General features: G+C 38.5%; 1 protein-coding gene across 2 annotated transcripts in view; it reads left to right on the forward strand.

The window, feature by feature from the left end:
* Positions 1–654: 654 nt before the first annotated feature.
* Positions 655–15,661, forward strand: part of dipk2ab (divergent protein kinase domain 2Ab) — a 243,085-nt gene continuing 228,078 nt past the window's right edge. For both annotated transcript variants that reach the window (XM_078564227.1, XM_078564228.1), the window contains exon 1: positions 655–945. The gene's annotated coding sequence lies outside the window, so the exon portion shown is untranslated. The remainder of the gene's footprint in view (positions 946–15,661) is intronic.

Genomic DNA, 15,661 nt, shown 5'->3' on the forward strand with positions numbered 1-15,661 from the left:
GGCTGCGTATAAAATAGCAGAGCTTCGGAAGAGAGGTGGAAGGGAAAACGAACGAGGAGGGGGGAAAAGGAAGAAAGAAAGAATAGGCGCCTTGGAGGGAAGTTAAAAGAGAAAAAAAAACACTAATAATAAAAGAAAGGAGAAGAAGAGAATTAGAAAGTTCCTCTTTCAGGCAATTTCGGTGAAAACGCTTCAGCGGCGGATCCATTCCTCAAATATTTCCTTTTTTTTTTGGGTTTTTTTTTTAATGCAGCTTTTTTTTTGTGTTTGGGGTTTTTTTTTATTTTGGTCCAGGTGAAAGAAGTATTTGCTCCACTTGGGGGGAGCAGAAAGTGTAGGGGTTTTTTTTTTGTTTTGGTGGGGGGGTTGTTTTGTTGTGGTTTTTTTTTTTGCTTTTGAATGATAGTTCAGTGATTAAAGTTTCTCGAAGATTTGCTTCCCTCCCCGTCAAAACTAATCCAGATTTTTTTTTTGTTGTTGTTGTGGTGGTGGTGGTGGTTTCTTTCTCCCCGACGCCGACCCGAAGAAAGTCAATTTTCCCAAGCGCGCCTGCCGCTTTCTCCCTGGGTTATTTGTTGCTGCCCGACTTGGCAAGGGGGTGGGGGGTGTTGGGGAGAGGTGCAAAGGAGGGGAGGGGGGGGGGGAGGCTTAAACCTACAGCAAATTAAACAACAATACCGATGTGGAAGAGAAGAAGTGAGGAATGAAGAGGTCCTGTGCTTTTTGAATGCTAAAGAGGGCGCACAATCCAAACTGTGACCATTGCATTTTTTTCTCTCTCTCTCTCTCTCTCTGTTTTTGCCTTCAGCAAGAGATGGAGCCCTGGGACTGAGGACTTGAAACTTTAAACATTACCGAGGCTCTTCATTGCACGCACTCTAGCCTGGGTCCCCTTTTTCATGTTGGAATTGTTTTTACTTTATCTTGGGAATTAATTTTGATTAGGTGAGTAAATTGAATGTATGTGTCTTGATATTAGTCTGTTTGCAAGGAACTCTCTCTGGGGAGGGGGAGAGAAACTCGGATTGTTTTTAATACAGTAGTAGTTCTATCAGATTTGGTTAAAATCTGCTCGTTTGTTATGCTGATTGTGGCTTTTCGAGGCAGAAATAGTAGAATACAATGAAAGCCCAATGTGTGGTTCATTACTGGAGTCGATTGATTTGCAGAGGGGCCTCTTGTCCTTGCAACTGATCTTATTTGAAATTTAAATGTTGGTTTTCTTTAGTTTACTTCAAAATCGCAGCTCAGGAGATCATAAAACTATTTGTGCTATGAATTATACCTGTAAGCCAGTTTTTTCTCTCTCTCTCTCCCTTTCAGTTCGAAAGTGATTTACGTTTATAGTGAGAAGAAATGTTTGCTTTAGGTTACAGTCTCATTGTTGTGCAGCAGATACGATGTCGTCGATTTTGGATACATTGCGATCAGTTACAAATATGGGAAACGCAAACATGTTTTCGAAAATTAATTTGTCAGAAAAATAGGCAATTCTGTCTAGGGAAGCATTTTCACACTAGAAATTCATGTGCTAAAAGATTACTTAGCCTAAAACTGGGGTTTAAATTTACTTTGTGATATTGAGTCAATTAAGCGTATATGTGAATCTTGTTTTACATGTAACCGTGGGGTTTCGCTGATTGCTTCACTGGTTAGAATAGAAATCAACAAGCTTGCTCTCTTCAAACAGATGCGAAAGCCTACAGTGCAAAATTAGCAGAGATTAAAATGACTTTGATAACTATCTAGCTTCGTGATAATTTTACTAGCCAGTTAGGTGACTAGATTTTATTGTGATAGGCTGTTAGTAATTGGTGACATTGAACATAGGTGACGACGATATTTTGTGATAAAAGACTATAGGAAGATTGGTGCTCATCAAACTTGCACTCAACTTTGACTTTCTGGTGGAAATATGGCTTTACAAAAAGTGTGCATTTCGAGACCATTATTATTGGACGATTTTATTTTGGACCTGATGGACTCATTTGCCAAAAAGTGGGCTTTAATGCCTGATCTAAATTCAAACTTCACCATTGGGTAGGTGGGGTGTGTCTGAGCCTCGAGTAAGAAAAGAACGCTAGTTGAAATAACTTTGAGCTCTTTGTCAGCTCATTTATAAAATGTCCTGATGTCTAGCAGGTTCTTACACAATTATACAAAAGTTATAATCAGTATTGTGTGGCATCAAGTGTGTGTGCCAAAATCCTTCAGTGAAAACTGGTCTGGGACCTGCATGTTGCCAACAGCAAGAGTTTGTCAGTAGACTTTTCCCATTACCAAGTGTGTTATTTATACAAGGTTCTAATTTGTAAGTAAATGTGAATTATACAAGAACATTATTTCCGGCTTGATTCCTTAAATGAGTACAGTGACTTTTTTTTAAGGAGCTATAAAGTAAAATCTTTCTACATGCTTTGATAAGAATGCTCAATGGGTTTTGTAAGGTTATTCAGTATTGTAAATCTCCTTCCAGCATTTTCCTTAAGGAAATGAATGACTGAATATTTTGATTATACAGCTGTTGTTTTAAACCTGTTGCAAGCATTCAGAATCCTGAATGATATTATTTACTTCTATTGGCACACAGCATCTTACTGCAAAGGAATCCTCAACCCTTTCAGTTTATCTCCAAGTCAAGGAACCTTGTCGTGAATTTTCCTGCCCAATCTACAATTAGGAGTGAGTGATGCCTTGGTTCAGCTTGCTGAACTGTCTTGGGTTAAATAAAGTTTGCATTATATGCGTATTGGCTTTACCAACCTCCAATTTGGAGACATAGAAACTGAGAATCAGCAGAAGTAGTTAGACAATTATTTATTAACTTCAGAGTCATATTTAGCACCATTTAAACTTAAGCATCGTAGCCTAGAGTTTCTGCAAGGTTGTGCTGTTTTTGAGTGCAATTCTGCCAAACTAGCATGCAAGATTTTGGAATTTCAAGCGCAAATTACATTCAGCACAAATTGAGTTTTTGTGATCTTTGTGCTAGCTTAACAAAAATTATGCACAATATGCCCTACTGCCAAAACTGGCCATGCCAGTTGAATTAATCACTATTGTAAATTTCTGCTACTTGTGGCCACCTATGAACCTTTGAGCGGCTCCTAACATACTTCCGCCAAAAATGTTTTAATGAACAGGTATTAAAGTTTTTGAATACATTACTTTAAATTTACTAAGAAACTGACTGCAGCAAAAAACCAACAAATATAGTTTTTTAAGGTTACTTCCAAGTGTTGGACCTGACACTGATTAAGATGCTTATACTGCACCTGTAGTACTTAATCTTTATGAAGGGAGGTGAAATTTTAAGATACCTCATCAGGTATAGTTAGCAGGACATAGTGAATTTGCCCTTGAGCAGAGAACCTAAGAGGAACAGATAACATCACTAATTTTTTTTGTGCTAAAATATACTTCATTCGTAAAATATCTAAAAGAACATCACAAAACATTTCAAAATGATCATTACAGAGATTGCAATGATATTCACATTTTCTACATGTTGCATTCAGGTGCTTCAATACAATTGTGATGCATGTCATATTTACTATATACACTCAATGTGAGTCATACAGCCAAAGGGGCCCTATACAGTTTCCAGCCCCTCAGTGTACTATGGCTGAAGGGCCTTAGAGAGTGACCTTTCCCCATTGCACCTCTGTGGCGGCTGTCCCAAGCTTTAATGCAGGTAGTCTTGGACCTAGGAATGTGCCAGACTGCAATACTAGGTCATGGACAGCTCTTTGCACTGGAAGACCAGGTTTTGGGCAGACAAAAGAACGTCTTTCACTGAGTTGATGATCCTACAGCTGCAGTTGATGTTTGTCTTGGTGTCCCCCCCTGGGAATAGCCCGTTGAGCGCAGAGTCCTGCGTCACAGAACTGCTCATGATGAACTTTGACAAAAGCCACTGCATCTCTCGCAAAACCTGCTTTGCAAAGGCACATTTCAGAAGGAGGCGAACAACGGTCTCTGCCCCTATATAGCCACCTTGAGTGTAACATGTGACAGGGCGAGACTCTGCACCTCAAGTGAACCAGGGGAAGTGAGATATTCGGCTAAACCACACACTGCCTAAAGACAAATCATGTACATTCTGGAAAAATTGACTATCAGTAAATAGTTCCTAACCTGTCCAAAGACTGCTGTTAATTTGTCAGCTATCTAAGTAGTCAGCCTGAAATAAGTAGTCAGGCAGTTAGTTATCTCTACTATAACTGGTATGCTGGTGATCAATTTCCTATGTTGCAATTGAACAGTGGTTATAAACTCTGTTACTCATTTTGTTAGTTAATTCTATCTCCAAGTTATTTGTACACCTAGGCCTGGAGTTTCCACTTGGAGTATGATAGGTGATCTGAGTGCAAATTGCACCCAATGTAAATTAGTTGTGAGAAACTGTTTTTGGAAAATTTGAAGAACATTGAATTTTGGACTTTCTCCTTCCTGAGTTATTTTTAAAAGTCTGCAAGATTATTTCGGGGCTGTGAATATGCCATTCTTCAAGAAACCACTGGTCGATAGGTAGATTCCAGCAGGGAAGACCTGGAGAGGGAAGAGATACTTTGTATATCTAAGTTAACAAAGAACTGCTGTTGCCAGGCTAAAGACTCTTGCTGTTTGGTTAAAAACACCTGGCCTGAGAAGTATTCTCTGAACATATTCTTTAAAACTCAGTGTGCGCGCGCCTTGGAGCCGGCTGCAAGAAGACGTCCCTGTGCCCCACCTCTATGTTACATGCGGTCTGGAGTGAGTTAAACTTTTCTCAGTAATGTCTCATCAGAATAACTCCCCTGTTTTTGAAAGCCTGCAAAGTTGTGATAAGTAAGAGTCATCAAGGACAGTTTCACCAAAAATCTATCTGAAAGAACTTACAGATCTGTTGTGACCAGAATTCTGTTAGGTCAATAGCATCGAGATATTTTTGAATTTTATCCTTATAAAAGAAATGTTCCCAAACTCCAGCCTCTGCAGAGGCCTGCTTTTGTTTTGTCCTGTTTTGTGTGTGTGCGCGCAAATATCTTTTTTTTTTAAAGGGGGGAAAGAAATCATTATACTTCTAAACTACAACTTGTGTTAACTAATTTATTAACTTGTTTTTAAAAAATAGTTTGTTTTATAATCAATTTTTTTTCTTTACTGAAAGAAACCTATTTAAGCCTTTTATGCTGGGAATAACAGTATCAAAGGTAAACAATTTGCCAGTTTTGTGGTTGAATTAAACATTTAAACTATTGTTGTGAGTTGCGGAGAAATGGGGCTAGAATTGACAGCGCCCCCCCTCCTGCCCATAACATAGTTTGAAGAATATTTTTCCCCTCAAGCTTCCATTCAAACTCACTTGTATATCAGAATGTAAAATGTGTCCTGAATCAGTACAGTCAAGTAGAATTTTAAAAGTTCCTTTATGTTCAAGATTGCTAACTTGGTACAATTTGATCAATACAACCTTACAAGATGTCTGTGCTCCTCCAATTCTGGCCTGTTGCACATCTCTCTTTTTAATTGCTGCAGCACTGGTAGCTGTGCCTTCAGTTGCCAAGGAACTAAGCCCTGGAATTCACTCCTTAAATTCCTCATTCTTCCTTTTAACTTAACTTAAAACTTACTACTTTGACCAAACATTTGATTATGTCCCCCAAGATCTTGGGTGGCTCGGTGTCAAATAGTGTTTGATAAAGCTAATATGACACGCCTTGGGACATTTCACTGTTCAAGGCCCTGTAAAATTTCAAGTTATTGTTGAAAATAGCTTATCACAAAAACAGAAACAGCAGATTAACTTTTTTGAGTACTGAATGTCTTTGTCTTTTGGAATTTGTATATTTGTTAACTGCCAAAAACGATTTATTTTACAGATGTCTTAAATCTCACCCTTCTTGATAAAAATAAGTATTACACTGCTGTACAGGATGATGTTCAAAGGTCAGGATCTTGATATATTGTTGGATAGTGTTATATAGTGTAGGACAGGAAATCTGTAGGTACTGAGTTAGACATTCACCTTCCTTGAACACACTATTTGTTTTTAATAAAAGCAAAATACTCTGGATGCTGGAGATCTGAAATAAAAAGTGTTTGAAAAGTCAGCAGGTATGGCAGCATCTGTGGAGAGAGAAACTGAGTTAACCTTTACAGTCCAATATGACTCCTTTGGAGCCCCATGTTTCGAGGAAGAGTCACATTGGACTCAACGTTAACTCTGTTTCTCTTTCAACAGATGCTGCTGGACCTATTCGTTTTTGGGTTTTCTTAATTAAAGCTTGAAATTTAAAATTATCCCTTTGTTGTGTAGATTATATATTGGTATTATTTAGACTGTGGTAGCCTCTGAGCCCATAAATTTTCTTTGGGGGGGAGAGAGAAAATAAATGGTTACTGGTTTCCTTGCTTTCCCAACTCCTCTGTGATTCCCAGGCTGTTTTCCATTCCCTTTCAACCTGTTTCTCCATCTATTACTGAATCTCACCAATCCATGTTCTGTGACTTTCAAATCTCAGCCTATGCCTCTTCTGTGCAATTTGCTTATGGAAATCACCATAGCTACTTGTTTTATTGTAAACTGGAATATTGTCATCTAAAAAGAAAATAACATTAATTTGCATAACACTTTTCGTGTCTTCACAGTATCCCACAGCGCTTTACAGCTCAAGAATTTGTTGTATTGTTGCATATTTAGTTTTCTAAGGGTGCATGCTTACACTATCTTTAACATTGTTGCAGAGTGGTTCCTGCTTTACAGTGATGTTGAAGATGATGTGAACCACGTCCAAGATAGATCAGTCTAGCCTCCCGATGCAACCGTTGTTTTCCAATTAATTAAACAGTTTCCATGGATGTATTGCTAATTGAAGGGTTAATTTATATATTACATTGCAAAATCCCCTAAGAAGAGACAATGGCGTAGTGGCATTGTTGCTGGACTAGCAATCCAGAGACCCAGGCTAATGCTCTGGGGACCTGGGTTCGAAAACCGCCACGATGGTGGAATTTTAATTCACTGAAAATCTGGAATTAAAAATCTAATGCTGACCATGAAACCATTGTTGATTGTATTCACAAGCCTACTCCTGTCCTACTCACTAATGTCCTTTAGGGAAGCAAATCTGCCGCCTGGGTCTGGCCTACATGTGACTCCAGGCTCTTAAATGCCCTCTGAACAAGGGCAATTAGGGATGGGCAATAAATGTCGGCCTAGCCAGTGACACCCCAGTCACACAATATTGAACACTATGCATTCCACTGGTCTGAGGCTAGCAGCTTCAAGGACAGCACCATCCTTTTGAGCGTTTTCATTAGAATCATGCTGTTCATCTTGCATCTCCCAGATGCTTTACAGGAGTAGGCTAGTGAATGCAATAAGAATTTTTGACATTTATAACCCACCTATTTTTGAGAGGGTTATTTGCAAATAAACTGGGATTTGAACTATGAAAGCAAGTGGGTTATCTAGAGTCTGTTCAGTGTTGTTTTTAGTGTAGTTCAGCAACAAAGAATGCAGTCAGGTTACTTAGAGGTGGTTGGATTTCCCATTATATCCATTGGGACCATGCTATGTAGGAATAGTGCTGGGATAAAACATGAAAGATTATGAAAGTTGCTGATGAATAGCAAGTTCAGTGATACTTTAGTTCATAAGAACTTTATAATTATTAACTAACTGTGGTGCAAACACATTTTAAATCAGCACCGATTGCTCCAGAGAAATTGTAAGCAGCCAAGTCCATGATGAGATTTTAAGTGAAGGTAATGTGCTTTTACCTGCAGAGGTTTCCATCTGTAGTAGGTTGCCAAAAGAAGTCAATGCTTGCACAATGTTTCATATAGACACCTTACTCATTAATTGGTCTTTTATCCATATTAAGCTAGAATATGTACACGAACTGTTGTAAGTGCAGCCTATTCATCATTGCTCTCACAATACCATAAAATGATAAAAGGCAACAGCACAGGAAGACACAAATTTGCCCGTTTTGTCTCTGCCAGTTTTGTTACAATAATCCAGTACTAAGCCACTGCCTTGATCTGTTCAAAATTTAAAAAAATATTTACCCATGCTTTCTTTTAAAAATGCAATGCTGTTTCTTTTTGTGCTTGTTTTGAATCATCAGCTTCACCAGATAAAATATTTTTCTTTATGCCATAGTTCTTCATTGTGGTTAAAAACTCCTATTAAATCTCTCAATCTTCCTCTTCTTCAGGAGAAATAATCTGATGATCTGGAGTCTCTTCAGAAATATGGTCTCTCATCCTGTGGGAACCTTTTCCTGTTGAACATTGAAGCTCTGAACAAACTGAGTTGCCATCAATTTCCCCAGTTGCTCTCCATCTGCCTGAGACTTGATTCTCTTAGACTTTTCCAATCAGTTTTTCTATTCTTACATTTCAATTTTAATCAGATATTGGCCTTTTACCTCTGGAACATGAGTGCATGTCCAGCTATACTGATGGGAATAAAGTCTCTACACCCTGCTAGCTCAGTATCTTGTTGAAAATTAAATTCAGCAGTTTTGATCCAGGCCTGTTAAACATGGGACTACAGCACAAAACTGCCCCTACTTCAGCACTTGATGGGCAATCTCACCAGGATGGCTGGTGTGGGAAATGGGAAAACTACACTGATGTATTTCTGAGTACTTTTTGGAAGTTGAAGTGGATGTAGTTTAAGCTAGAGTGAATGGAGCTTTGCCCTGTACGTTAAAGCACAACAGTATTCTATCCATACCTCAATTACAAAAATTGCGTTTTCTAAAATAAAAGTTCAATAGGCAGCTATAATGGAAGTGATTAATTGTTCAAAATTGCAAAGGTTTCGGGGAAGAGGTATCTTAATCAATGATGTGAATAATTAATAAGCAAATCAAGAATTTTTTAGTACAGCAGGTAAAATGGTTGAATGATGCTTTGTTTGCTAATGCCCTCAGTATTAAAATGTGGTTTAATTTTGCTGGCTTACATTTGGTTTTTGGAATTATAAGTGAAGCCTTTTGAGTCAAGTGCAGCAATTGGGTGAAAGTAATCAGTAAATGTTGCACTTTATGCCAAAGAGCTTGGATAACACCTTAAGAATTAACAAAAGAAACCCAAGAAAGGTTTGTGTGTGCTGAGCAGGACAGTAATTTGCTGTTGCAAAATCGCCACGGTCGTGCTGACTGATCAGGCAGGGTAATTTATATTGACCAGAAACCATGGAAAATTGTACTACCAATAGATTATTACTTCATCATTAGGTTAGTTTCATATGTTACAGGTACAGTACCTGAAATCTGGCAACCTGCGGACTGAGGCCATGCTGGATTTCGGATATTGCTGGATTTTGGACTGGGCGTTGTGGGCCCTGAACAGTGTGGGTCAAACCGCGTGGGGTTGGGGCCAAGGATTGCTTGGAGCATGGGATATAGTGGTGCGGTGAAACTGATAACACCATGCCAATGCAATGCCTAGCCAAACTGTCCAGGTAAGTTGGTTTATTTTTTAAATTTTACTCAATGCACAGGACATTATAAAAATGTCCAGTTTTTGGATAGCTGGATTTGAGACATTTTTACCTGTATACATTTTATTAAAGATACAAGTGTCTTTAAATGAATGTTTTACATAATCTCCCTCACCACCTCCAAGTGGAATTTGGTCAGTCAACCTTATTACACATCAATAAAATATGTAGTGTTAACTATGATAGCCTATTTAAATATTGAAAGCTGAGTAGTTTTCTGTCTTGACATGTCGGTTTTGAATGGTATTTAATTACAATTGGTTTAGGCTCTAAATGGTCCTGGAAAGGAGGGATAACGTGATGAAATTTCAGTTCAGAATCGAATATTGTCTCACCAGGAAAAAATTATGGAAAATGTCCTGAGGATGAGTCTAATGGGAATCTATATGGAATACCCACTGCCTCTTCCATCATATCGCCTCATCTATATTGTGACCTCTGCAAAATGATTATTTTCCAACCAAAAAATAAACAGCATTGAATTGCGTGAAGCAGGAGACGGATGTTATATAAATGATGTGGGAGACTGGCACTGCAGTGAGTTGAATACTGTTTATGATGCTATGTCCAGTCTCCTACCCAACGTGAAGTGGGTGACTGGCCTTAACATCTCTCATACTGTACTCAATATCCATTTTATTTATTTGTTGACTTTCTGCTGTCATAATTTGACACTAAATTCTATTTTAAATGAAACCATGATATAAATTTAACTCCTACGTGCACATTTGACTTAAATTTCCTTGATAAAGTCACTGTGCAAATTACAAATATCTAAGTTGCAAGTATAGGAGATCACATCTAGAAGATATGAAAGTTTTTGGAAAGAAGTAACTTGCATTTGTATAGCAAGGATCATTATTGGTTGGTATTCTAAACCAATATTACCCTGTATTTGAAAAGTGAGCTTTTTAATATCTTGATATTAACTAATGAAAATGGGGATGTTTTATTACAATGAGGAACTATTCTGGCAAATATTGTATGCCAAGCAGGACACTGAAGCATTAAATGCACGAAGGAGTCCTTCCTTCAAAGTACATTTATATAATCAAATAGTGATCTAGTGCAAACGTACATTTATATAGGGCCTTTCACATCCATCTGATGCCCCAAAGAGCTTTGTAGCCAATGACTTACTTTTCACATCATAAAATTTTATAACACAGAAGATGGCCATTTGGCCAGTTATGCCTGTATTGGTCCTTTGAAAGAGCTGTTCAGCTTTGTCCCATACCCCAACATTTTTCCCATATCTTTGTAAATTAACCCTATTTAAGTGCATGTGCAGTTGATTTTTAAAAGTTCCTGTGGAATTTAATTCCATCACTCTTTCCAGTAGTGTTCCGGACCTTAACCCTCTGTGTGAAGACGTTTCTCCTAGTTCTTTTAATAATTTTACTTCTATGTCCTCTGGTTACTGGCAGAGAAAAGAGTTTCTCCCTAACCCCTTCCTCCAAGCCCCTTATAACTTGAAATACCTTTTATTTCGCCTCCCCTTAACCTTCTCTGCTTTAAGGGGAACAATCCCAGCTTCTCCAATTTCTCCACGCAACTGATCTCACTCATCCTTGATATCATTCTGGTAAACGTCCTCTGTACCTTTGCCAGAATTGTACACAGTACTCCAGCTGAGGCCTAACCAGAGGTTTAGTGGACTTACTTGTTTTGTTTTTGTATTAAATGCCCCTACAAAGCCAGATACCCTGTGTGTTTTCTTAACCATCTTATCAATTTGCCATGTCACCTTTAAAAATTTGTGAATATTACACCTTGTTCAAAAAAGCACAGTTTTAGATTATACTGTCTCTCCTTGTTGTTTCTTCCAAAATCTATAACTTCACATTTTGGGTGCATTAACTTTCATTTTCCACGCATCTGTCCTTTTTTTATCAGTCTGTCTATGCCTTATAACATTGTCATTTTTTTGTATCGCCCACAGACTTAGAAATTGTACTCCTGTACCCAAGTGTTGTGCTCCTAGTGTTGATTGCAGGGGACCCCAAATGCATACTTTCCAGCCGGGAAAACATCTGGTCACCGCCACTCTCTGCATCCTATCCCTTAGCCATTTTTGTATCCAGGTTACCACTGCCCCTTTTACAGCATGTGCTTCTATTTTCCAAATAAATCTATTATGGGTACTTAATGATAGTGCCTTTTGAAAGTCCATATCCAATGTTGACCTTTATTAACTGCCTGTTAATTCATCACTTAACTCAGTTTAGTTGGATATAATTTGCCTTTTGCAAATTCATGTTGGGGCTGTCCCTTATTAACCCTTGCTTCTCCATGTAAGAACTAATTTTATCCTTGACAATGGCCTCTCATAGTTTTCCCAACATTAATGTTAGATTGATTGGCCTGTACTTACTAAGTTTCTTTTTCTCCCCATTTTTGAATGACGTTATAAAATTTGCAATCCTCCAGTCCTCTGGCACCACTCTAAAGTTCATTTGAGGATTGAAAAATTATGGTCAGAGCTTCTGCTACTTTTCTCCAACACTGCTTCCCCTGTCCCAAGCCCAAGCTTCTTTCAGCAACCTAGGATGTGTTATCTGGACTGGGTGGCTTTGTGTTGCCAACCTAACTTAGTCTCTTGTTTCTATTTTTATTCTGTTCAATATCCCTACTCCATTCCTGCTCCTCATTGTAACATCAACTTGATCTTCTGTTTTTTGAAGCATAGCCTTTGTTATTTAAACAGCCAATTTTTGATTACATCACTGCGGTTACATTTTTATTTCAATTTAAGAGATCACACTTGGCATGATAGTGATGAGATATCTTTGATTTACCAAAACTGTTAGAATTATCATGCAAGATGCAGTGCACAATAACACTCATTCTTTACTACTTTGCTGCTATTAGGAGTGACAATTTGTTTTTCTGCGTAGCTTTTCAAGACTGACAAATGCCTTTTTGACCCCTTCAGTTTTATTTAAACTTGACGCACAATCATTATGGATAGAAAATAGTGTTCCAGACACTGGAGAGGGTTGGGTGCTGTGATGTTATTGTTGTTGACATCTCATTATGGTTTGGTTCCTTGGATGCTGGATAGTCACTGGCCATTATTTCTGTGTAAAACTAGATGCACTGGGCTTTCCAGTCTGGTCATTATAATACAGGAAGTGGGTTCCCTTGTCTCTGCTTGTTTTCTTTGTGTTATCTGTTTATTATTTCCAAATATTTTTTTCATGGTTAGATTTAACACATTCACTTTAGCGACTCTCAATTAAGAAACTGTACCCACAAGCTATTGAGTGAATGAATTGATCCGTTGGTGTCAAATCATCAAATAAGAAGTCAGAAAACAAACTGTGGATGAACAATTATTTGACTCCACATCGCAATTATTGCTACGCCCCTGTATTTAAGAAAGGATATACTGGCATTGGAGGCAGTTCACAAGAGATTCACTAGGCTGATTCCTGGGATGAAAGGGTTGACTTATCAAGAATGGCTAAACAGACCTTTATTCATTAGAGTTTAGAAGATTGAGGGGCAATCTTATTGAAATCTACCAGATTCTGAGGGGCTTGACAGGGTAGATGTTGAGAAGATGTGTTTCCACTAGTGGGGGAATCTCGAACTAGGGGACATAGTTACAGAATAAGGGGACACTCATTTAAAACGAGATGTGAAGGAATTTCTTCTCTGAGGGTAGTGAATGTCTGGAATTCTCTACCCCAGAGAGCTGTGGAGGCTAGATCACTAAAAGTATTTAAAGAGGAAGTAGATCGATTTTTGAAATTTTGGGGAGTTGAGGGTTATGAGGAGCTGGCACAAAAGAGATGAGACATGGGGTAGATCAGTCATGATCTTATTGAATGGGCGGACAGGTTTGACGGGCCGAATGGCCTACTCCTGCTAATTCTTATGTTCGTTCTTCAGCTTAAATAATTAATAGATATAAGTAGTTACAGATAGCAATTTTAAAAACATAACTGTTTCTGAACAAAATGAATTTTAGATGTTGTATAGTCAGTTCAGTGTATTGTCGAGATTGATATAAATTGGTGAAATAGCCCCATTGGATGGATGGCCAGTCTAATAAATAAGACCCCATGTAATGGTGGTTAGTAATGTTTCCTGAGCTATATGACCATGTACAAGTAGATGGAATGGTAGTGATAGCTTCTGTAATGTTAAGTCCCTTTCATAGTGGGATTGTCTGTTCATGCTGAGTCCATGTTGCACAGTTAGCTGGCTCAACTTTTACTATCCTTGACCTCTACAGCCAACATCTGCAATTAGTCCCATTTATCTCTGCTTATAACTGGCTGCTTTACAGTCTGTGCGTTGTTCTAGTAAAGGTGCCTTTTACATCTGCTAGGTAAAGATTACTACAAAAATGGACAAAGAGAACCTACATCATGCAGACAAAAGAAAGCTTCTGACTGAATAAAGAGACTCTGTGGTGAAGTGTACAAAGCAGCCTCTTGGATATTGTAATTTCAAAGAAAAATCCTTTCCATTCAGTTGATCAATCCGAGTGGCATGTGTCCAAAGGCTTTACTTCCTAACGGTCATCATACAAGTTCCTTTTGAAAGACTCCTAAGTTTAATGAGGCATGGAAAGCTAGATATGTTAGAGCTGTACTCCACACCCTTAGTCCTCAGTACTTCCTTTAACACAGGCATATTTTCCAGCTAATAAATAACACATCTTCCGCTATATCACTAATTAGAACATTAACATTCTTAACTGTGGCCATTATACTGCTGATGGTGGTAATCAGAAATTGCTTCACAATTGAGCTTTTTGTTTTGAAATATGAATTCCAAGTGAGTTGAGGCATGTTCTACTGTCTCTCCGAACTTAATGTGGTCCCTGAAGTTCTGGCACATGAAATAAAAGCCACAGCAAGTGTGTAATTTTGTCCTACACCGCTTTTTAAAAAAGAAATTGCTGAAAAAAGAGATGCTGCTGAAGCTTTACGTCTTGCATTCATCAGATCAGACACATTAGCCAAAAGTCAATGGGGGCAAGAATTTAAACTGCACGAGAAAAGGGCGCTGATTGGTTGGCAAGTCAACTATGGTCAAGGTGTTGCCATGGAGAATGCATCAGGGAACTATGGCTCCTCATGCTTTTGTTTAATTCAAAGAGGGCACGACGCCTGGACATCTTCCTTTTGCCTGCAGAGAAGAACTCCCTATATGTAGCTTCTAGCAAGCATAAGTGAGCCACATTTCAAACCCGACTGATAATCTTATATTGATTGTTAGTGTAAATCTTTGTATGCTGTGGATTATTCAGCAAGTGCTATCCAATCATGGAATCACATCTAATGTGAGATAATATGTTCTGAGTTTTGCAAGCACGGTCAGTACTCTGCCTATTGTGAACAGCCAAAGGAAGGTGTTGTTTGATACGATCTGCCAATCATTGGAATGTATGGCCTACATACCTGGCATGCACTAGCAGTGAAATTCATATACTGCATTACTCATTTGTGTGTAGGCAGAATGTCTTTTTTGGCTTAATGACAGCACCTGGTGAGTGGAAAATACCACTCATGTTGACCCAAGCCATTTGATCACCATGCGAGCTTGACGCCAAAATAGAGTGCATCAGAGATATCCTGTGAGATCATGGCTATCCCAATAAGATCATTGCTTGCTGTGTATCGCCTAAGGCCGCCACATTCAGATGTGAAAAGTGCCCAGTCTACCTTAAATTATTCTTGAAGGGTAAGGTATCTCTAAAGGTTGAGCAGCACATGAAGCTAGCCGTTTCACGCTGCTACTGTGCAGTAGCAACATGAGTTTTTTTATATATTGGGTGAAGCGTTGCCATGGAGAAAGCAATGGGGTGTCTCGGTCACTCAGAGTCTACTTGCCAACCAATCAACACCCTTTTCTCCTGCAGCATAAATTGTTTTGATTGTTTGAAATTTGACATTCTTGCGTTTGTCCTGATGAGTGCAAGACAAAAAGCTTTGGCAACATGTTTCTCTTTTCAGCAATATTCAATTCCGTTCCTCCTTCCTTGTCTTCTTCCAACTTGCCTTTCTATCTTTTCTTTATTTGCTTCAGAATTTAACTTTTTCTTGAAAATAAATGATTATAGTTAAACTGGAGAGAGTGTTTCTGTCACTCTTGCTATTTGATTCTTTCCCTGAGGTGTTAGCAATTAAAATTGCCCTGTCC

The sequence above is a fragment of the Cetorhinus maximus genome, chromosome 19 (genome assembly GCF_964194155.1).
Source record: "Cetorhinus maximus chromosome 19, sCetMax3.hap1.1, whole genome shotgun sequence".
Lineage (NCBI taxonomy): Eukaryota > Metazoa > Chordata > Chondrichthyes > Lamniformes > Cetorhinidae > Cetorhinus > Cetorhinus maximus.